The 24,919-nt window shown below is 45.2% G+C and overlaps 1 protein-coding gene across 5 annotated transcripts in view; it reads right to left on the reverse strand.

Moving 5' to 3' along the window:
• The window catches only part of LOC144668789 (CMP-N-acetylneuraminate-beta-galactosamide-alpha-2,3-sialyltransferase 4-like), a 171,771-nt gene that overhangs the window by 118,354 nt on the left and 28,498 nt on the right, over window positions 1-24,919 (reverse strand). For 2 of the 5 annotated variants that reach the window (XM_078531162.1, XM_078531134.1), the window contains exon 1: window positions 8,771-9,037. The exons of 1 other annotated variant lie outside the window; for it this stretch is intronic. The gene's annotated coding sequence lies outside the window, so the exon portion shown is untranslated. Of the gene's footprint in view, window positions 1-8,770; window positions 9,045-24,919 lie in introns of those variants that run through there. 2 more of the 5 variants (XM_078531179.1, XM_078531170.1) reach the window with 2 other exon arrangements.

Genomic DNA, 24,919 nt, shown 5'->3' on the forward strand with positions numbered 1-24,919 from the left:
TTTCTCCCAAGTCCCCAATCCTCTCTCATCCATTCTCCCAACCACCAACTGCAATCATCCCAGCCTACCTGGTTTCTCTGAAACCTCTCACCCCCTTCCGCCTCTAAATATACTAATCGCCACTCTCCTCTCTACAACTCCAGTTATTGAAAACACAGCTCATGGCACGATTTCCTACCCTTAATGCCACCTGTCACAATGTCTCAGAAGTGTTGAACTCCCTTCCACTTGCCCTTCCTTCCACAATCCACGGGATTTAAAATTCAAGCTTGATGTTGCCCACTGTTGTTGAATTGTTCTGCATTCAATCTCGTTTTCTCACCATTCCCCGTGTCCTGCATCATGCCTCATCCTTCACCACTGGCTCCTCAATATTGCAAGAGAAAATCATTTCAGCGACTTAAATGAATTGCTCTCTCCTGTCTGTTTGGTCCACAATAAGGCTGTAGAAATTTTACATCAAAACCCTGACTCAATTTTACTATCAGAGCTGCCAAAGCACAATATCATTGAATCATATAGCAGAGAAAGAGGCCATGTCAGCTCTCTAACACATCTATCAGGCATTCAATTAGCCCCCCCCCACTCTTCTGCTCTTTCCCCACAGCCCTGCAAAACTTCCCTTTTTAAAAAGGTACCCAATTCCCTTTTGATAGATTACAACTATTGCCGGGTGAAAAAAAAAATTATGCCCCCATAACCTTGCTTTTTTGCAAATTATTTTACACCCGTGTCCTCTGGTTATACTCCTGCCAGTGGAAACAATTTAACCTTGTCTGTGCTGCAAAACTCTTCAGAATTTTCAACATTTTGGTTAAATTTTCCCTGAACTCACTCTACCCTGAGGAGAACGATCCTAGCTTTTCCGCTCATACCATGTATGTAAAGGCCAGTAATCCTTGTATAATTCCGGTAAGTTTTTTCTGCACCCTCTGTAAGGCCTTGTCATTCTTTCCAAAGTACTTTGTGAGCCACCCAGAGTGGCTCACAATATCCTTGTTGATGTCCAACCAGTGATTCAACAAGATTTACTATACACATTCCAGCTTGTTTTATCACTCTATGGGCAGCATTTAGTGGATGGTAGAGTTTCCAGCCCCACCATAGAACCATAGAACACTACAGCACAGAAAAACAGGCCATTCGGCCCTTCTAGTCTGTGCTTAAATATTATTCCGCTAGTCCCTTTGACCTGCACCCAGTCCATAACCCTCCAGACCTCTCCCATCCATGTATCTATCCAATTTATTCTTAAAACTTAAGAGTGAGCCCGCATTTACCATGTCAGATGGCAGCTCGTTCCACACTCCCACCACCCTCTGAGTGAAGAAGTTCCCCCTAAACCTTTCCCCTTTCACCCTAAAGCCATGTCCTCTCGTGTTTATCTCTCCTAATCTAATTGGAAAGAGCCTACTCGCATTTACTATGTCCATACCCCTCAATTTTGTAAACTTCTATCAAATCACCACTGAAATAGTTGACGAAGAACTCACCCCCGCTCCCAATAGCTGCCCAGCAGCCAATTACTGCTCTGAGGAGCAGCCATCTGGGAAGGAAAGCCCACCTCCGAGGGCTGCTGGGCATCTAATTGGCTGGCAGTTCCCTGGTTCCAACCAGCCACACTGGGAGCAGTGGCCACTGCCGATACAGTATCCAGTCCTGGACACAGAGGAGCGGGATGCAAAATGAGCACTTTGGGTTGGTGGGGGGGGGGGGGGGGGGGGGGGGGGGGGGGAGAGAGAGCCCCGATCACAGAGGGGGGCCCCCATGAAGGAGACAGCACCCACCTTCCCCCCCACACCACTTTCCCGCCCAATGTCCAAGCAGGCTGTCCTGTGGCCAGGGCAGGAAAGTCATCCACAGAATATTATGTGCCCCCCCCACCCTCTACCTGCAAACTCATCGACGGTCATAACATTCCACACTATGGTTCTATTTCTATAACAAATAATTCAAAGCATTTTGCATAAACAAAGTCTTCTCCACCTGCCCATGCAACATGAAAACAAATGCTGCCTTGATATCAAGGGCAGTCACTCTCACCTCACTTCTTGAATTCAGTAATTTTGTCCACGTTTGGACAAAGGTTGTAATGAGGTCTGGAGCTGAGTGGCCCTGGTGAAACCCAAACTGAGCGTCAGTGAGCAGGTTATTGTTGTATAAGTGCCCTTTGATAGCACTGTCGACGACACTTTCCATCACTTTGTCGGTGACTGAGGAGACTGGAGGGCTGTAATTGACTGGGTTGGATTTATGCTTTTTCTAGACAGGATATATCTGGGCAATTTTCCACATTATTGGTTGGATGCCAGTGTTGTAGCTGTACTGGAGCAGCTTGGCTAGGGGTGCAGAAAATTCTGGAGCACAAGACTTCAGTACAATTTCCAGATGTTGTCCATAGCCATTGCTGCGTCCAGTGACTTCAGTCAAAGTGAATCGATTTGGCTGAATACTGCCTACTGGGGACCTCAAGAAGAGGTCATGATGGATCACCTACTCAGTAGGTCTGACTGAAGATGGTTGCACGTGCTTCAGCTGTGTCCTTTGCACTGATATGCTGGGCTTTCCCATCATTGAGGATAGGGATATTTGTGCAGCCTCCTTCTCCAGGGAGTTGTTTAATTATCCACCACCATCCACAACTGGATATGGCAGGACTGCACAGCTTAGATCTTATCTGTTGGCTCTGGGATCACTTACCTCTGTCCAACGCATGCTGGTTCTGCTGTTTGGCATGCAAATAGTCTGGTGTTGTAGCTTCACCAGGTTGGCACCTCATTATTAAGTTTACTTGATGTTGCTCATGGCATGCCCTCCCATACTCTTCATTAAACCAGGTAGAGCAGTGGATATTTTGGGCCATGAGGTTACAGATTGTGGTTGAATGCAATTCCGCTGCTGCCAATAGCCCACAGCGCTTCATGGAAGCCCAGTTGTGAGTTGCAAGATATGTTCTAAATCTATTCAATCTAGCATGGTGATAATGCCACACGACACAATGGAGGGTATCTCAATGTGAAGACGGGACTTCACCTCAAGGGCCATGCAATTGTCACTCCTACCAACATTATCATGGACAGATGCCTCTGCGACAGGTAAACTGATGAGGATGAGGCCACCTGCTATGTCCTTCCAGACTCGGCCAGCTCGGTCCGTAGTGGTATTACTGAGACACTTTTGATGATGGACATTGAAAACCCTTACCCAGAGTACACTCTGGCCCCTTGTCATTCACAGTGCTTCTTCCAAGTGGTGTTCAACATGGAGGAGTATTGATTCATCAGCTGACGGAGGGCAGGAGGTCATATCAGCAGGAAGTTTCCTTGCCCACATTTGACCTGATGCCATGAGACATCAGGGGATCTGGAATCAATGTTGAGGACTTCCAGGGAATCTTCCCCAACTGTATCCCACTGTGCCCCCACCTCTGCTGGGTCTGTCCTGTCGGTGGGGACAGGTGATACCCAGGGATGGAATGGTGATGGTCTGTGTGACATAGTCAACTCACTGAATCATAACCCATAGACAATGTCAGGCACTTGCTTGATGAGGCTGTGAGACAGCTCTCCCAATTTTTACACAAGCCCCCAGATGTTAGTAAGAACTTTGCAGGGTCAACAGGGCTGCGTTTGCCGTTGTTATTTCCAGTACCTAGGTCGATGACAGTGGTCCATCTGGTTTAATTCCTTTTTGACTTTGTAGTGGTTTGATACAACTGAGTGGCTTGCTAGGCCATTTCAGGGAGCATTTAAGAGCCAACCACAATGCTGCGGGTCTGGAGTCACATGTAGGCCAGACCAGATAAGGATCGCAGGTTTCCATTCGTGAATGCTACTTTTACAACAATCAGCGATAATTACATTGTCACCATTACTAGGTTTAGCTTTTAATTCCAGATTTATTAATTAATTGAAATCAGGAATTCACAACAGCCCCTAAGACTGCTAGCAAAACAGGAAGCTTCTACAGGAAGTTCAATCAGATCAAATTATAACCCTTCCTTGTTTTGAGAACCCAGATGGGTCGAACTTTAGCTTCTCAATAGGCAAAGCTGTCCATTAATGTCAGGTTCAATGGCATCAGAAATTACATCAGGTTTTTCTGATCTAATGCTTACACTGACACAACATTGTCCCTGATACTGTGGTTGGCAGCATTCCGTTTAGATTCGAGAGGGAGAAGAAAGATTCACGAACTAAGGTTTTAAATTTAAGTAATGGAAACTTTGAAGATATAAGACTGGGCTGAACATTCATGAGTTAAACCAAATTAATGGATAAACCCACAAGCTAATTGGAAGTACTCAGACAAGCATGTGGTTTGGCAGGCAACAAGTACATTTCTCAAAAAAGCATTGCATACGAACCCAACTATGGTGAACAAATGAAGCATGCATGAAGATTGCAAGAAAGTAGTGCAAGTCCAGTGAGAGCGCTGGAAAGAATGCAGCAAAGCTGCAAAAAGGGAATGTTAAAAACAACTTGCAAGTGATATGACAGCTAACAGCAACAGTTTTTAGAATTTATTAGGAGAAAGGAGAATGTGGACTCATTCAAAATAGACATAGGCAAGACAATGAGGAATGGATCCTGCTGGATTTAATTCAAATAGAACAATGGGATGGAATGTTGGCTTTCTCTCAAGGGGATTGGAATGCAGAGGTCAGAGACTGATACTTCATTTATACAAACCCTTGGTTAGGCCCGATCTAGTGTTCAGTTTCGGCACTTCAAGAAAGTGAACACAGACTATCATTGCCTGTGTGGACACCTCAGGTCCACTCTCTCTCTCCAACTTGGCCTCTGGGTATATATTTGGATGAGCTCCAAGTTGCAAAGTCCAAAGTGCTTTGCAATCATATAAGGCCATAAGGCATAGGAGTAGAAGTAGGCCATTCAGCCCATCAAGTCTCCTCCTCCGGGGAAGCGGTGGCAAACTGGTACTGTCACTGGGTTGGTAATCCAGAGGCCCAAGATAATACTCCTGGGGACCTGGGTTCGAATCCCACCATGGCAGATGGGGGAATTTGAATTCAATAAAACGAGTTCTAGAATTGAAAGTCTAATGATGACCATCAAACCGTTGCCAATTGTTGTAAAAACCCATCTGGTTCACTAATGCCCTTTAGGGAAGGAAATCTGCCATCCTTACCTGGTCTGGCCTACATGTGACTCTGGACCAGGTAAGGGATGTGGTTGACTCTTAAATGCTCTAAGGCAGTTAGGAATGGGCAATAAATGCTGGCTTACCCAGTGACACCCACATCCCAAGAACAAATTTTTAAAAATTCAATATCATGGCTGATCTGATGATCCTCAATTCTACTTTTCTGCCTTTTCCCCCATAACTTAAAAATCTGTCTGTCTCAGCCTTGAATATACTTAATGACCCAGCCTCTATAGCCCTCTGTGGTAAAGAATTCCACAGGTTGGCTACCAGAGAAGAAATCCCTCCTCATCTGTTTTAAGTGGGAACCCCCCTACTCTGAGATTATGCCATCTGGTCCAAGGCTTTCCCACAAGGGGAAACAACCTCTCATCATCTACCCTGTCAAGCCCACAAAGAATCTTATACGTTTCAATAAAAGTCGCCTCTCATTCTTCTAAACTCCAATGAACACAGGTCCGACTCAACCTCTCCTCATAAGAAAATCCCTCCATCCCTGGGATCAATCTAGTGAACCTTCTCAAGGCTGCCTCCAATGCCAGTGCATCGTCCCTGAGATAAGGGGACCAAAACAGTATTCTAGGTCTGGTCTAACAAGTGCCTTGTACAGTTTTAACAAGACTTCCCTATTTTCATACTCCATTCCCTTTGAAATAAAGGCCCACATTCCATTTTCCTTACCTATTACCTGAACATGTATGCTAGTTTTTTGGGATTCATGCACGAGGACCCCCAAATCCCTGTGTGCTTCTGCACTCTCACTCCTGTGAGAAGGCCAGCAACAGATAATGTCAGTCACATCTGACAAAATGAGGTCACCTTGCCAGGGAACAGAGAACTCCCTTTCTGGTCACATTCAAGAAATAACAAACATACCTCAGGATGTAGACAACGAGAGTGTGTCAGCTGCCAAAATACAAGGTACATCCACCTTAGTTCAAACATGGACAAAAGAGCTGAACTCAAGGCGAGATGAGAGTGACTGCACTTGGCATCAAGGCCGCATTTGACCCAGTGTGGCATTAAGGAGCCCTAGCAATACAGGAATCAATGGGAATCAGGGGGGAAACTCTCCACTGGTTGGAGTCATACCTAGCACAAAGGAAGATGGTTGTGGTTGTTGGAGCTCAGTCATCTCCAGGACATCACTGCAGGAGTTCCTCAGCGTAGTGTCCTCAGCCCAACCATCTTCAGCTGCTTCATCAATGACCTTCCTTCCATCATAAGGTCAGAAGTGGGGATGTTCACTGATGATTGCACAATGTTCAGCACCATTCGTGACTCCTCAGGTACTGAAGCAGTCCATGTCCAAATGCAGTAAGACCTGGACAATATCCAGTCTTGGGCTGACAAGTGGCAAGTAACATTCGCGCCACACAAGTGTCAGGCAGTGACCATCTCCAACAAGAGAGAATCCAACCATCACCCTTTGATGTTCAATGGCATTACCGTCACTGAATCCCCCACTATCAACATCCTGGGGGCTACCATTGACCGGAAACTTAAACTGGACTAGCTATATAAATACTGCAGATACAAGAGCAGGTCAGAGGCTAGGAATCATGCAACAAGTAACTCACCTCCTGACTCCCCTAAGCCTGTCCACCATTTACAAGGGACAAGTCAAGAGTGTGATGGAATACTCCCCACTTGCCTGGATGAGTGCAGCTCCCACAACACTCAAGAAGCTTGACACCATCCAGGACAAAGCAGCCTGCTTGATTGACACCACATCCACAAACATTCATTCACTTCCTCCACCACCAACATACAGGAGCAGCAGTGTGCACCATCTACAAGATGCACTGCAGGAATTCACCAAGGTTTCTTCAACAGCACCTTCCAAACCCACGACCACTACCATCTAGAAGGACAAGGGCAGCAGATAGATGGGAACTCCACCACCACCACCTGGAAGTTCCCCTCCAAGTCACTCACCATCCTGACTTGGAAATATATCGCTGTTCCTTCATTGTCACTGGTTCAAAATCCTGGAACTCCCTCCCTAACAGCACTGTGGGTGTAGCTACACCACATGGACTGCAGCGGTTCAAGAAGGCAGCTCACCAGCATCTTCTCAAGAGCAATTTAGGATGGGCAATAAATGCTGGCCCAGTCAGCAAAGCCCACATCCCGTGAATGAATAAAAATAAACTCCCAAAGCACACAACATACCCAAAACATCAACTTTTTTCTCACTATGGGGTTCTTAATTGTTCATAGCTCATTTTCTGTTTATTGTTTCTTCATCAACAAAGTCTGTCCATTTAATGTGTCCCGTCTTAGGGGCAGCTGCTAATTTAAGTCTCACACATGATTCATGAGCCACTTTACTCGAGAGAGTGTCTGAGATGATTTCCCTTGATTTCCTCGTGGTTATCATCTCTCGAGTACCTGCTACATATTTTATATCTCGGAGCTATGTAGAACTGCATTAGTTGTGTGGAACAGGTTCAACTCAGCACTTTAAAATGTCTGCTCCAAGCTTACAGCAACTTCTGCAGTTTGTTTACTGTTCCCCGAGTCCACAGGCTTATAAAATCAAGGACCATGAGCATCAATAGCAAACAGACTCACATAATCAAACATAGAACAATTGAACACTACCATCCCTTCTCTTAGATGGGCTGCAAGCAAGGTTAAAGATCCCCATCTGACCTTTACAATGAGGGCACAGCGTGGGGGAGGGGGCAGCAGAGCCACCAGCACCTACAGGAGGCAAGTAGCCCAACACCAACCAAGTATTCAGACAACCAAGTATTCAGAGCCTGATCTCCAGTCTCCCTCACAGGGGCTGTCTGGAGTGGGCTGATCCCTGAGCTAGTGGGTCCCCAGACACAAGTAACTTGTTGAGTGTCAACCTCAGTAGTCAGAGACCATGTCCTCGGCCCTAGTCACCCGTGAGGGTTGAACCTTTCACCGAGGCAATTCACTCCAGCAAGCCATGATCAGCAATCATATGCAGGGGAGGCTGGGCAGCCTTGGATCTCTGGCCCGGAGGGTGCTACATGAAAATGATAGTTCCTTAATTTCACCTAACACGGCGAAATCAGCAAATTCCTATTGCTGGGCAAGAACCGACTCTCTGACTCCTTGGTGGCAATGGCCCCATCACCACTGCCTTAATCTGCTAAAGCTGGGGGGGGGAGGAGGCTGCTCTGTTTGCTGTTTAATTTAAATGTGAACCTTAAAATGCCCCCAAAATTCATTCCCTTACAAGGGCGAACCATACACACCCAAAATGGATTGGTCTCATCTCTTAACGCCAGCAAGGACCCTCTCTCTGGCTCCCACGCTGCAAAGGGAAGCGGGCAGGCAAGAGGTGATGCTTTGGGAGGTTTAAACATGAACACGAGCGGCCATGAGTTAGTACAGACAGTGTCGGAGCCGGTGTCCAGGAACCCAGACACAAGCCGCGCAACCCGAAATGAGCCATTGCCAACGGAAAAGTGCCTCAATTCCCAGCGGGGAAAACAAAGGCAACGGATTTGGTCAAATGAACGATTAAATTATTCTACAACAGCGAGAGGGGGGAAAAAAAGAGGGAGGGAGGGATGGGAACTGAATAGATTTCAGGAAGCACGAACCAAAGCCATTGACCCACCTTTATCCATGAAGCAAGCCTGGACCCCGGGATCTCTCTCCACTCTCTTCATTCACTGAGCCCAGCCCAGCACATCCCCTCCACACACACAAAGCCCTACACACCGCAATATCCCGGAGGAGGAGGAGGAGGAGGAGGGGGGGGGGGGGAACACAACAAAGGCTGGATTCAAATAAAGGACCCCCAGCCAGAGAGACAGGGAGTAATGAAGGCTTTACTCCCACACCCAGACTGAACCCTCTCAGCTCTCCACGAGAGAGCGACTGAGACTCACAAAGTGCATTAGAGAGAGCCTCAGTCTGCCTGCCCCAGCTCTCAATCTGATGTTTTGCTCATCAATTAACTATAATTGCGTTTTACATCACATCTCACGCGCCCAGAGATGCATTGCATATAACCCCATAGTATAGATCTTAACCTAAATATGTATATATATCACACACACACAATCTACTTTATTTCAATCCCTATTTATAAATAGTATGCCAACAGCTTTCATCATATATTAACCCCTATGCATACCACACCAACCCTATATTACATTGGGGAGTTGATTGTCTCATAGTCATGTCACTGCACGAGTAATCCAGAGGCTCATGTTCTGGGGGTACAGTCAAATCCCATCACAGCAGCTGGTGGAACTTAAGTTTAACTAATAAAATCTGGAATTGAAAGCTAATGACCATGAAGTCATTGTTGTAACAACCCATCTGGTTCCCTGATGTCCTTCAGCAAAGGAAATCCACAGCGATGCGATTGACTCTTAACTGTCCCCTGAGCAGGATGACCAACTTCCCCTTATTTTATGGGATTGTCCCATTAACGAGCCCACTGTCCTGTGACCCATGCATTCTGGATGCAGCCTCTCCCACAGTACCTGCTCTGCTCCTGTTTCTACCCTCTCACAATTCTAAATGCCCTCCCACCCCCACCCTCAAAGCCCCAACACCCACCTTCCAATGCTCTAATGGACCCCTATTCCATAGTGTCCCTTAATTTTATCCATGAGACTTGATCATCCTGCTTCAGTTCAAGGGCAATTAGGGATGGGCAGCAAATGCTGGCCTTGCCCGTGATGCCCACATGAAAGAATAAAGAAAAAAAATCAACTACTGATACATTATCAATCACTATATACATACATCACATTGCAATAGCTATACATACATCTCAGTTAAATCCCTATATATTCATCCCTTACTATATAGTACATACCAATCACCAAATATCTATCCCACAATCAATGCCTCATTCAAAAATATTGCTATGGACCAGGTGGAGCCATTGAGAAGGTCTGCTAATGGATGGCAGTATATTCTAATGATCACAGATTATCACGAGATATCCAGAGGCAGTTCCCTTATGGAAAATGGCATCAAAAGACATTGCTGAGGAATTAGTCAGGTTCCTTCCATGGTAGAGATCCCAAAAAAGATTCTGACAGATCAGAACATTGTGTTTATATCCAAGCTAATGAGAGACCCACCCGCACTATTAAAAGAGTAAGGATGCAAAATTCAGCTTCACAGTTCCGGCATCAGCCCAGAACTCCAAAAATAATGGCCAGTGGATTTCTGACCACTTACGGTACAGCCCACCCGGAGCGTCAGGATTGTAAGGGTGCTAGCGCTAAGCGTGCTATACGTGTGTCAGAAGCATGCCATGTAGAGTGGACAGATTGTGGCATCAAACAGCATCTAACATTGATTTGGCATGTGAACTGGCACTCTGGACCTTGAAGGTCCTGTTTGTGCCTGTGCTAATCACTCCAAGCAAAACATGCGTTCAGCTGAACAAGGGACATTCACTAAAGGAATGGACATGATACTTCTAGGTTTGACTTTTGACTTTCATTTGCTACTGCAGAGTGAGTGAAAGTACTGAGCTGGGCGATTCTGGAGTGGGGTGGAAATGTTTTGGAATTTGGCAGGGAGGTTAGAGAAGCTAAAAGACCTGTCAGGAGAAAGCCTGCTCTGAGCAATGGGGGCTGTAGTTGCAGGATGGCAGGGATGTGGAGCGCAGGCAGCAGAGAGAGGAAGGTGAGGGCAGAGGAAGGAGCAGGAGGGGTATCAATAGAAGGCTATTGTTGGCCAGGGGCTGCAGCCAAACTGCTGACACAGGCAAAAGCAACTTTTGACCTGAAGTAACCTGAGTCCAATCACTGGCCTGAGCTGGCTGGAACCGGTTTGAAGTAGCTGAATTTCTTGGAAAACAAAGGAAATGTGATAAGACACAAGTCCTTGTTTAGGAAAGGAGTAACGAGGTAATGCTACCCAAGTTCTTGGGACAGAGCCAATGAGGAGATGCCACAGACTAGGCAAGCAGGCCTAAACCAACAGGAGAGAGGCAGCACAGCTTGAAGAGAGAAGATTCAGTATAAGAGTAGAGAATTTCGGGCATGGAGCCAGCGAGAACTCCGGAGAGCAACCATCGCAGAAGCGGAAGAACCTACATCAGCAACGTAGAGACACAAGAGAGGGGGAGAATGGAACGCCTGGCCAGCTTCCACTCTCCTTTTCGGGTATTAGCTTTTATATTCTGTGACCACTCAGGGAGTGTCAGAGAAACCTAGTGGGTGTGCGTTTAGATCCTAGTTTGGGTATAAGACTGTATAACCTGGTGCAAACTGCATGTCTATATTTAACCAGACGTATAAGCTGTATGTATATGATCTAACAACATGAATAAAGCGAATTTAGAGTTAAGAGAGAATTGACCCTTCTCCTCTTTGTACTAACCCAACAATCGTTACTGATGACTTCCGGCAACATATTCGGGTGGGCCCAAGAATAAATCTCTCCGTTGAGTCAGCGGGAGACTCGAGCCAAACCGAGTTGGCAAATTACACAGAGAACAAGAGTTTGGGTTAATTCATAGCTATTAATATAAGATGATGAATCAAAAGAAATCTCCAAGCCCTGGGGACTTGGATTGTTTTGACTTTTGGAACTAATTTCTAAATGTGGATTAAAATGACCGCAGCCTTGTGGAATGTCATGCCTGCCATTGTCAGAACTCAACCCAAAAACAGCAAGGACAATAAAGCCTCTGACGATCTGTCGTCAGATCTGGCAGTTTTCAAAGGGGTACTACTGAAACTGATTATGCACAAGGAAGTGCTAAAGACTCCTATCTACCCCCTTTGTATGCCAATGATTTTGGCCATGGGAGGTGGAAGCTACTTCCTTAATATGAACAGATCATTGATTGCTTCCCACCACGTATCAATGGCCAGGTGTCACATGACTGAAACTCTTATTCTGAATACCTTTTTATTATAAGTCGGGCTTGCTTGTAGAAAGTCACAGCACTGCAGAATGTGGAAGTAAGTCACAAGAAGTAAGTCACTGAAGAAACTTAACCATAATACCCAGCCTATTTTACTAAGCCACAAGCCTTAAAGTTTAGAGCCTCCTCAAAACCTGTTTCTGAAAGGTCCTAAATTCACCTGGTAAAATAAACTGGTCCTCTGGCCACAAGTGTTATCAAGGCTGCTATTCTCAACTTGCTATGAATCTTTTATCCTTAACAAAACTCCACAAAATCCTATCTTCAGCTATGTGCACTCACCTGGATTCTGACCCCTGAGTCCAAGTACCACTCTCACTGGACTCTGATGTTCATGTGAACTATTAAATTTATTAATTTTGCTTCCAATCTCCACCCCTCCATCATTTTCACATGGTCCATCTCTGACACTTCTCATCCCTTCCTTGACCTCTCTGTCTCAATTTCTGATGATAGACTGTCCACCAATATCCATTACAAGCCTACCGACTCCCACAGCTACCTCGACTACAGCTCCTCACACCCCGCTTCCTGTAAGGACTCCATCCCATTCTCTCAGTTCCTTTGCCTCCGTCGCATCTGTTCTGATGACGCTACCTTCAAAAACAGCTCCTCTGACATGTCCTCCTTCTTCCTTAACCGAGGTTTTCCACCCACGGTCGTTGACAGGGCCCTCAACCGTGTCCGGCCCATATCCCGCGCATCCGCCCTCACGCCTTCTCCTCCCTCCCAGAAACATGATAGAGTCCCCCTTGTCCTCACATATCACCCCACCAACCTCCGCATTCAAAGGATCATCCTCCGCCATTTCCGCCAACTCCAGCATGATGCCACCACCAAACACATCTTCCCTTCACCCCCCCTGGCGGTATTCCGTAGGGATCATTCCCTCCGGGACACCCTGGTCCACTCCTCCATCACCCCCTACTCCTCAACCCCCACCTATGGCACCTCCCCATGCCCACGCAGAAGATGCAACACCTGCCCCTTCACTTCCTCTCTCCTCACCGTCCAAGGGCCCAAACACTCCTTTCAAGTGAAGCAGCATTTCACTTGCATTTCCCCTAACTTAGTCTACTGCATTCGTTGCTCCCAATGCGGTCTCCTCTACATTGGAGAGACCAAACGCAAACTGGGCGACCGCTTTGCAGAACACCTGCGGTCTGTCCGCAAGAAAGACCCAAACCTCCCTGTCGCTTGCCATTTTAACACTCCACCCTGCTCTCTTGCCCACATGTCTGTCCTTGGCTTGCTGCATTGTTCCAGTGAAGCCCAACGCAAACTGGAGGAACAGCACCTCATCTTCCGACTAGGCACTTTACAGCCTTCCGGGCTGAATATTGAATTCAACAACTTTAGATCTTAAACTCCCCCCCCATCCCATCCCCACCCAGTTTCTTCCCCCTCCCTTTTTTTTTTCAATAATTTATATAGATTCTTCTTTTCCCACCTATTTCCATTATTTTTAAATCTACAACTAATACCTTGTTAGTCTTTCTACCCCACCCCCACTAGAGCTGTACCTTGAGTATCCTGCCATCCATTCTTAATTAGCACTTTTCTTAGATAATATCACCACCTTCAACACCTCTTTGATCCTTTTGTCTGTGACATCTTTTGATTATCTGCTCCTATCACTGCTTGCTTGTCCCCACAACCACCCCACCCTCAACTTCTCTCTCCCCCCGCCCCCCCACCTTAGACCAGCTTATATTTCACCTCTCTCCTAACTATACTTCAGTTCTGTCGAAGGGTCATGAGGACTCGAAACGTCAACTCTTTTCTTCTCCACCGATGCTGCCAGACCTGCTGAGTTTTTCCAGGTAATTCTGTTTTTGTTTTGGATTTCCAGCATCCGCAGTAGCTTTTAGCTTTTTGTTATTAACTATTCTGTTGGTTTTAATATTTGTAAAAGTGAAACTCCCTTCTCTTGCTGTATCTTTTGTGTGTGTGTCTTGTGTGTGTGTGTGTGTGTGTAACTAAACCATTTCCTGGACAGTGTGTGTGAATAAATAATGCTCCTGGTTTAAACATCCAAGAAAGTCTTTTGCTAGTAATTTTGTAAAAAAACTGATTACATATGAACGGTATTTTGCGAAACATTTCTCAGCCATACAAAAATGAAACCACCCTGATTACAGACAAAAGGTTAGAAGAATTAGGGGTTTTCAGTGTGGTTCTCCCATATCATTAACAGCACCATCTCTTTCAGGGGGTTCCCAGAAGGAAAAGCAAGTTAAACTTCAGAAATCTGTTTTTTTTGTGTGTTCTTTTTCTCTCCACAGATACTGTTAGACCTACTGAGTTTTCCCAGCATTTTCTGTTTTTGTTTCAGATTTCCAACATGCGCAGTATTTTGCTCTTAAAACTTGGGAAATGACTGGTATTGGTCTGAACTGGTCTTGTATAACGTAAAACGGAATTCTAGTTTGGACCAAGACCAGTCATTTCTAAGTTGTATTGGTTTTTCCTTCTGGGTCAGTTTATGCTGGCGTGCCTGTCCCCCTGTCCTCTGCTGTTCCCTGTTGTTATGTGTGGCCTTGTTCCATAAGAGAAAGGGAAGAGTCTCAGCTCGTGTGCTGCGATGTGTTTGGATCTTCTGCCTGCCAAAGCTGAATAGCTGGAGGCATGAGATGTGGGTGTGAGCCTGGTGTGCGAGGGTGTGCGTGTGAGCCTGGTGTGCGAGGGTGAGGTGGAGCATCTGAATGTTCGACACGGGACCTGAATGTTGATGAGTGAGCGATGGGCCTGTGGTGCTTTGAGCAATGTGAGAGATTGGCTTTGCAGTAGTTATGACATGGCATTTGAAGTTGCATTGATCTTACTCACACATTTGAGTTAATTGAACTTTTTCCAGCACTGTGGCCAGGGTTTTGCATCCAGACTAGACCATAAGACCATAAGACATAGGAGCAGAAATTAGGCCATTCGGCCCATCGCGTCTGCTCCGCCATTTAATCATGGCTGATAAGTTTCTCAACCCCATTCTCCTGCCTTCTCCCCGTAACTTTTGATCCCCTTACCAATCAAGAACCTATTTATCTCCGTCTTAAATACACTCAATGACCTGGCCTCCACAGCCTTCTGTGGCAATGAATTCCATAGATTCACCACTCTCTGGCTAAAGAAGTTTCTCCTCATCTCTGTTCTAAAAGGTCTTCCCTTTACTCTGAGGCTGTGCCCTCGGGTCCTAGTCTCTCCTACTAATGGAAACATCCTCCCCACGTCCACTCTATCTAGGCCTTTCAGTATTCTGTAAGTTTCAATCAGATCCCCCCTCATCCTTCTAAACTCCATCGAGTATAGACCCAGAGTCCGCAAACGTTCCTCACATGTTAAGCCTTTCATTCCTGGGATCATTCTCGTGAACCTCCTCTGGACCCTCTCCAGGGCCAGCACATCTGGGAATTCACCTTCTTGACTATGTGCTCCCATTCCCTTCATGGGGCCTGCTTTTGATCTCTTGGACTAAGGCCTCCAGTGTTGTATTAGAGAACATAGGAAGCCTCTCTTTGGCCTACTGTCCTATCACCAGCCATCTTCTTTCCAGCAAAAACTTTCTCAGTCTTCCATCAGCTGCTGCAGCCTTCATGTGGCTCCCCTTTAAGCCATGTAGCCTCCCTTTGAGAAGTGCTGTACCATGTGCTAGCCACACATGTACTGGGCCACCTGCTGAATGTGCCGACAGTGTGTTTGGCTCTGTGCTGCATGCTATAATCATGTTGCTGAGTAGGCAGCATAACGTTTACGTGCTGCCTGCTTCAACTGCACAAGGCACGGGGTAATCATACATAACAATCCCCATGCGTGCTAATGGGCCTAATCCAATTTTTTTCTCTAAGATTCTGTGAATATATTATCCCCAGACAGATGGGTTAGTGGAACTTTTCAATAAAACTGAAAAATATGCTGAAGAAAATAACAGGCAGGAATGGCAAGAACTTGTTACTGTGCTTTATGTTTGTACTTTGAGATGTTCTACAGGGGGCTTTCACCTCTCGAGTTTCTCTCTGTGAGACAACCCCAAGGATTTATGCATATTATTAGGAATAAATGGGAGGAACAGAATAGCTCTTTGAGAAATGTGATGGAACACTCCCTGAAAATGAAGGGGAGGGTGGAAGCAGTCTCTCTCACAGTCAGAGAAAAGCCCCCAAAAGGTGCAAAAAAAGGCATCAGGATCGCTCCAATAAGCAGGCCAAGGATAAGTAATTCCCTTCTGCTTCTGGTCCTCACACTCGGGAGCTACCTAGTGGTTCAATGATAGTGCCCGCACAGGACTGTCGAACTAGTTAAGCTCCAATTTGACAAGGCCGAAAGCTATTAGAGAATGGCCCAGACCCATGGCACAAAAAGGATAACAACTTTTCTGGGCCTCATCTGACATTATTGACATTTTATCCCAGACTTCATTGCTGTAGCAACCCCTTTGACAACTGTAGTCAAATCTCAGGAGCCAAATATTGTCCAACTAAATAATGTTTGGAGACCTCCATGACGCTTTATGCTCAAATCCAGTACTGACTGTTCCAGGTTTGTACCAAGATTTCGCCCCTCCCCCACCGATGAAAACGTCAAACTGCGAGGGGCCATAATATCCAAAGTTATTGAAGGATGACGAGTATCCCATAATGTACCTGAGCAGATAATTGCTACCTTGAGAATGCAAATATTGCTATAGTTGAGAAGGGGTTTCAACAATCAAATGGGCGATGGAGACACTAAAGTATGATTTTTTTTTTTAGGGAGAATCTATCGGCTGGCAACAGATCATGGCCCCTAAGTGGATGTAGGAGAATAAGGAAAAGAATGGCTTGAATTACACGTTGGTTTTAATCTCTAAGACCATTCGCCTTCCCAGTTGAGCATGGAGGATGGAACATGGGAGCATGATGCCCTCTCCTGAATGTTGACCCTTTAACAGAAAACGCTCAAGCCCCTGGCTCTTGGCTGCCAGGGGATAGGGTTACCAACTGTGATTAAATGTTTTCCTGGAGGTTTCATCACATGACTTGCCCCCACGCCCCAGCCATTAGTTGGCCAACACACTGTGACACGCTGCCTTCCTATGCCAATTGGAAAGCAAAAAGACTCATTACTCAATTGGCTGATGCTTGACTGTCAGCCAAACAACCTTTTTTTTCTCATATTCAATATTCCTATATCTGGTAAAGAGAAGTGTTCAAAGAAAGTGACAAAAAAAAAACGATATTTTTTAATGTCCTGATGATTTTTCTCCAGGGTTGCACATAGCAGTGTCCTGGAGATTGATCTTCAATTCCTGGAGACTCCAGGCCAATGCTGGAGGGTTGGCAACCCTACGGGGGATAGGTAACAGATTGAGGGAGGAATGATATGTGAACTATAGGTTTTTGAGAGGTCAGTATCCTCCATAAGGGCACAGCTTTAAGACCTTGTATAAAATGCCAGAATGACCAAGTTGAGGCGGTATAGCTTTAAGAAATTTCCTAAAGTCAATTCAGAAGATCTTCCCTCCTGGCAGGATTAGAGGGAGAGAAGTGGTTAACCTACCAGGAGGCTGAACAGGAATCAGTGAAGAATGAGATTCTATATTGCTGTAAAGTGAGTGCTGGTACAGTTTTGTTCATCTCTGCAGTTAAATAAACCTCACTTGTTTTGAACATTATGTTCTGGTCTGCTTGACTAATTGCCTCTGGGCTCTGAGCCTGCTTCTGCTTCGTACATTGTGTAGTCATTTTTGTGGAGTATTTAAGTACAAATTTAAGTGTATTCAGGAGCGATAAATCAATTGACATATTGCTAAGGAGATAATTGAAGGAAGAGTTTCATAAAGGGTAGAGGTTTGTCGAAGGGTGAGTGATTGAGCAGGTGAGAGGATCCTCACTCAACTTCTCAATCCACATAGTATTTGTATGAATCAAATGGCTGCAGTTTTCTGTGCTGTTTGTAACTTGCTTCTTCCTTTTTCGCAGCTAGACAATGTCAACAATGTATATCGCAACCTGCAGTGCTGTGCTGCTGCTTTAACTCTGAACCACCCACCCATCTTCTACCCTCTATAATCTTGAACTCAGCCAAAACTCTGCAGCCCTCATCTGAACTAACACCAAGTCCTGTCCACCCATCAGCCCTGTGCTCACTGATCTACATTGGCTCGTAGCCCAGCAATGCTCAATTTTAAAACTTTCATCCTTGTTCCCATATCCCTCATGACCTCACCATTTCCTATCTCTGTAACCTCCTGTAACCCCACAACCCTCTGAGATTTCCATTTTCCCCCAATTCTGGCCTCATGTGAACCCCCATTTTAATTCTTCCGCAATTGGTAGCCATGCATTCAGCTGCCTGAGCCCTAAACTCTTGAATTCCCCCCCTAAGTCTCTCCACCTCTCTACCTATCTCTCCTGTTTTAAGATATTCCTTAAAATCTACTTTTTTTCACTTTTCACCTGCTCTGCTATCTGCTTATGTCAATCAGTGTGAAATTTTTGTCTAATAGCCAATGACTCTTGTCAGAGTTCATCTCATAACACTCCTGTGTAGTGCCTTAGGATATTTCATTGTGTCAAGGAAACTACACAAATACAAGTTTATATAGCATGTATTTTGTGATTTAGATGTTCTAATTATCTCGAGTTTCAATCTCTCAAAACATCCATTGCTTGAAACAACATTCCTGAAATTCCTGGTGGATTTCGATGACTTTCGCAACAAGCAATGGGAAAATTTATTTTTCTACTTAAAAAGTTCACTTCTCGCCATAGCCTGGACTGTGTCTTTGCCTCTGAGAACAGGTTTGTTGCTCTTGCACAGGGAGCGACTGCAAATTCAGAAACTGACGACAGAAATTTCAAATTCAACACAGCCCACTACCTTGGGACAAAGGAAAGGAGACCAGAAAGAAAGGTCAGTCAAAGACATGTTAGAGATTTCAATTACCCTAATATTAACTTGAATAGAATCCGTGCAAAAGCTATTGAAAGCACAGGATTAGTGAAATGTTCAGTCCGGTATGTAGCGACCCAACAAGAGAAGGAACAGTTCGGAAGAAGAGTCACATTGAAAGTGAAACATTGGGCTGAATTTTGCCCTCGTCGGGCGGGTGAGGTGGGCGGGCCCAGAAACAGTCACGAAGCCAACCGCCGCCCGCGATTGGGCCCCAACATTGATTTCATGCTGGTTGGCCAATTAGCGCTGCCAGGGTGGGGGGGCAGGAGGACCGCGAGCGCTGAAGTTCGCGCATGCGTGGGCGCAGTGAAAGCTCCCTGAGGCACAGAGCTGCCCCGGGCAGCTGAAGATTTTGAACAATAAAAATGAAGAATTAAAAAATAATGAAAACATGTCCCCTCATGTGACTCTGTCCCACCCGTGGATGAGGTTGCGCCAAAAATGGAAAGGCCGCTTGGCCTATTCGCCCACCCGCCAACCGAACGGTTGGACGGGCAGTGAAAAATTTGGATTACTTCATTGATTAAGGGCCGCTTAATTGTCGGTGGGCGCGTGCGAGGGGTGGCAGCGAAATATTGCAAGAGTGCACGATGACATCGGGACGCTCAACTAATGTCCTCGCGCACTATTTTACTCTCGTTCAGATCAGGCATGTGCCCGCCCGATGAGGGAAACCTCTGTTTCTCTCTCCACAGATGCTACCAGACCTGCTGAACTTTTCCAGCATTTTCTGTTTTTATTTCAGATCTCCTGCATCTGCAGTATTTTGCTTTTATATAAGAGCAGAGGCAGTCTGAACTTAGTTTTAGAGAATTAATCTGGGCATGTAGAAGGGGTATGAGTGGATGAACATTTTGGTGGCAGTGATCATAATTCAGTTAGATTTAGTGTAGGAAAAGGACAAAGACAGACCAAGAGCAAAGGTTGTCAACTGGGGAAAGTCCAATTGTACTAAGCTGAGATAAGAGTTGACAAAAGTGGATTGGAAACAGCTACTTGAAGATAAATCAGTTTCAGAGCAGTGGGAGGTGTTCAAGGAGAAGATAAATGGTTCAGAACAAATCTGTTTCCAGGATGAAAAGGATGGAACTCCCAAATCTAGAGCAACCTCAATGTCCGAGGAGCATACAGGGTAGGATGACGCAAAAAAAGGAAGCTAATGTCAGATACCCAGAGCTCAATAGACAGCCTTGAGAATTATAGAAAGAAAGAATGAAAAGGAAACTTAGGAAAGCAAGGAGAAGGCGTGAAAGTAATAGTTGGCAAGTAAAAGTTGGAAAGTGAAAGTTGGCAAGTAATATCAAGGGGGCCCAAAGATCTTTTATATAGACATAAAGAGCAAGTGAATAACAAAGGAAAAAGTTATATTAGAGACCAAAAAGATAACCTGTGTGTGGAGGTGGAAGACATGGGTATGGTTATCAATGAATGTTTTATATCTGTCTTCATAAAAGAGAGTGTTAATGTAGGCATTGTAGTTAAGGAGTGAAATATTGGATGGAACAAATACAATGAGGAAGGAACATTAAGGGCTTAACATCGTTGAAAGTAGACAAATGGCAAGGCATGGATGAAATATATCCAAGGCTCTTAAAAGAAGTGAAACAGGAAATACTGGAAGTGCCAACATTTTCCAATCCTCTCTTGCTACAGATGTGGTGCCAGAGGACTGCAGACTAGAAACATTGTAGTGTTGTTTGAAAAGGGAGAAAGTAACAGACGAAATAATTACAGGCTAGTTGGCCTAGCTGAAGGACAGTAAAAAATGGTCATTTGGAAACACATGGATTATTCGAGGGCAGTCAGCATAGATTTGTTAAGGGAAGGTCAGGTCTGACTAACTTAATTGAACATTTTGAGGAGTCAACCAGAGGGTTGATGAAGGAACTGCTTGTGATGTAGTCCACAGGGCTTTCAGCAGGAGCTTTTGACAAAACAGAGTGGTCAGAAAAGTCAGAATCCAAAGAAAATTGGAAAGTTGGATCCAAAATTGGCTCCATGACAACAGGAAAAGGGTAATGATCAATGGGTGTTTTTGTGACTGAAAGGCTATTTCATGGGATCCTTCCCAGGTCAGTGCTGGATCCCTTGCTTTTCATGATTCATATCAATGATTTAGGCTTACTTGTAAAGGCATAATTAAGGAGTTTGCAGATGACACAAAAATTGACCTTGTGGCTGGTAGTGGTGAAGAAAACTGTAAATTGCAGGAAGATAGCAGTGGATTGGGCAGGTAGACAGAAAAGTGGCAAATTCAATCCAGAGAGTCTGGTAATGCAATTGGGGAAGCCAGATAAAAACAGGGAATACATAATAAATGGTATTGAGAGGTGTTGAAGAACAGAGGAATCTTGGAGTGCAAGTCTACAGATTCCTGAAGGTAGCAGGACAGGTAAATAAGATGGTTGTGCAGGCAGACAGCATACTTTCCTTTATTAGCTGAAGCATATAAGATAAGAGCAAGGAGGTTCTGCTGGAACTGTATAAAACACCAGTTAGGCTACAACTAGAGTATTGCTCACAGTTGTGGCCATCTCATTACAGAAATGCTGTGATCACACTGGAGAAGGTACAGACGAGGTTTATGAGGATGTTGCCAAGAATAGACAATTTTAGCTATGAGGATAGTTTGGATAGGTTGGGTTTGTTTACTTTGGAACAGAAAAGGCTGAGGAGGGATTTAATTGAGGTGTATAAAATTATGAGAGACCTAGGTACAGTGGACAGCAAGGACTTAATTCCCTTAGCAGAGAGCTCAATAACCAGGAGATAGATTAATTAATTTGATAGGAGGATTAGAGGGGAGTTGAGGAGAAATATATTTTACCTAAAGCATGGTAGTTGTAGGGAATTCTATAATTAGGAGAATTGATAGCATCCTCTGTAAGCAGGATCGAGAGTCCCGCATGGTATGTTGCCTGCCAAGGGTGAGGGACATCTCTGACCGGCTTGAAAGGATATTGGAGAGGGAGGGTGAGGATCCAGTTGTTGTGGTCCACGTCGGGACAAATAACATAGGTAAGACTAAGAAAGAGGACCTGTTTGGGGATTATCAGGAACTAGGAACTAAATTAAAGAACAGGTCCTCAAGGGTTATACTCTCTGGATTACTACCCGAGCCACGTGCAAATTAGCATAGGGACGCAGGAATAAGGGAAGTAAACATGTGGCTAAAGGAGTGGTGCGGGAAAGAGGGGTTCCATTTCTTGGGGCACTGGCATCAGTTTTGGAACAGGAGGGATCTGTACCGTTGGGACGGTCTCCACCTGAACCGATCTGGGACCAATGTTCTAGCGAAAAGGGTAAATAGGGGGTCAAAAGGACTTTAAACTAGAAAGTGGGGGGGGAAGGGAAGGTTAAAACTCCAAGAAGTATGACTAATGGGAAACAAAGCAGCAGGTTAGCGTGTCGGGGGGGTGGATTCAACTTCATGGAAAATTATGAAAAAACTGAAAAGAAAGGAGAGCCCAGGAGAGGCTATTAAAGTCTCCAGAACACAAAATAGGACAGAGTGTTTGGAAAGGGCTAGGAATCTAACTTCAAGCACATCAGATAAAGGGACGACAATGAGAAAGGGGACGGGAAATACAGGACTGAAGGTGTATCTGAATGCACGCAGTATACGAAATAAGGTAAATGAGCTTGTGGCGCAGATTGAAATTGGCAGGTATGATGTGGTGGGCATCACAGAGACATGGCTGCAAGGGGATCAGGACTGGGAGCTAAATATCCAAGGATATACATCCTATCGAAAAGATAGGCAGATTGGCAGAGGGGGTGGGGTTGCTTTGTTAGTAAGAAATGAAATTAAATCGATAGCAAGAAATGACGTAGGGTCAGATGGTGTAGAATCTGTGTGGGTAGAGTTGAGGAATCGCAAAGCTAAAAAAACCATAATGGGAGTTATGTACAGGCCTCCGAACAGTAGTCAGGATGTGGGGCACAAGATACACCAGGAGATACAAAAAGCGTGTAAGAAAGGCAAGGTTGCAGTGATCATGGGGGATTTCAATATGCAGGTAGACTGGGAAAATCAAGTTGGTAGTGGATCCCAAGAAATGGGATTTGTGGAATGTCTACGAGATGGCTTTTTGGAGCAGCTTGTGGTGGAGCCCACTAGGGAACAGGCAATTCTAGATTTAGTGATGTGTAATGAGGCAGATTTGATAAGGGAGCTTAAGATGAAGGAACCCTTAGGAGGAAGTGACCATAATATGATAGAATTTACCCTGCAATTTGAGAGGAAAAAGCTGGAATCAGATGTAACGGTATTACAGTTGAATAAAGGCAACTACAGATGCATGAGGAAGGAGCTGGCCAGAATTGACTGGGAGATGAGCCTAGCAGGAAAGACAGTGGAACAGCAATGGCAGGAGTTTCTGGGAGTAATTTGGGAGACACAGCAAAAATTCATCCCTAGGAAGAAGAAGCATACTAAAGGGAGGACGAGGCAACCATGGCTGACAAGGGAAGTCAGGGACAGCATAAAAGCTAAAGAGAAAGCATGCAATGCGGCGAAGAGCAGTGGGAAACCAGGGGATTGGGAAGCCTACAAAGACCAACAGAGGACAACTAAAAAAGAAATAAGGAGGGAGAAGATTAAATATGAGGGTAAACTAGCCAGTAATATAAAAGAAGATTACAAGAGTTTTTTTTAGATATATAAAGGGTAAGAGAGAGGCAAAGTGGACATTGGGCCGCTGGAAAATGACGCTGGAGAAGTAGTAGTGGTGAACAAAGAAATGGCGGAGGAACTGAATAGGTACTTTGCGTCAGTCTTCATGGTGGAAGACACGAGTAACATCCCCAAAGTTCAAGAGAGTCGGGGGGCAGAGGTGAGTATGGTGGCCATTACCAAGGAGAAGGTGCTAGGAAACCTGAAAGGTCTGAAGGTGGATAAATCACTTGGACCAGATGGATTACACCCCAGAGTTCTGAAGGAGATAGCTGAAGAGATAGTGGAGGCGTTAGTGGTGATCTTTCAGGAATCACTCGAGTCAGGGAGGGTCCCAGAGGACTGGAAAATCGCTAATGTAACCCATCTGTTTAAGAAGGGAGTGAGGCAAAAGACGGGAAATTACAGGCCGATTAGCCTGACCTCGGTCGTTGGTAAGATTTTAGAGTCCATTATTAAGGATGAGATTTCAGAATACTTGGAAGTGCATGGTAAAATAGGGCAAAGTTAGCATGGTTTCATCAAGGGGAGGTCATGCCTGACAAATCTGTTAGAATTCTTTGAGGAGGTAACGAGTAGGTTAGACAAAGGAGAGCCAATGGATGTTATCTACTTGGACTTCCAGAAGGCCTTTGACAAGGTGCCGCACAGGAGGCTGCTCAGTAAGATAAGAGCCCATGGTGTTAGAGGCAAGGTACTAGCATGGATAGAAGATTGGCTGTCTGGCAGGAGGCAGAGAGTGGGGATAAGGGGGTCCTTCTCAGGATGGCGGCTGGTAACTAGTGGTGTTCTGCAGGGGTCAGTGTTGGGACCACAACTTTTCACTTTATACATTAATGATCTAGATGAAGGAACTGAGGGCATTCTGGCTAAGTTTGCAGATGATACAAAGATAGGTGGAGGGACAGGTAGTATTGAGGAAGCGGGGAGGCTGCAGAAGGATTTGGACAGGTTAGGAGAATGGGCAAAGAAGTGGCAGATGGAATACAACGTGGGGAAGTGTGAGGTCATGCACTTTGGTAGGAAGAATAGAGGCATAGACTATTTTCTAAATGAGGAGAGAATTCAGAAATCTGGAGTGCAAAGAGACTTGGGAGTCCTAGTCCAGGATTCTCTTAAGGTTAACTTGCAGGTTGAGTCGGTAGTTAGGAAGGCAAATGCAATGTTGACATTTATTTCGAGAGGACTAGAATATAAAAGCAGGGATGTGCTGCTGAGGCTTTATAAGGCTCTGGTCAGACCACATTTAGAATATT

The sequence above is a fragment of the Cetorhinus maximus genome, chromosome 2, assembly GCF_964194155.1.
Source record: "Cetorhinus maximus chromosome 2, sCetMax3.hap1.1, whole genome shotgun sequence".
Lineage (NCBI taxonomy): Eukaryota > Metazoa > Chordata > Chondrichthyes > Lamniformes > Cetorhinidae > Cetorhinus > Cetorhinus maximus.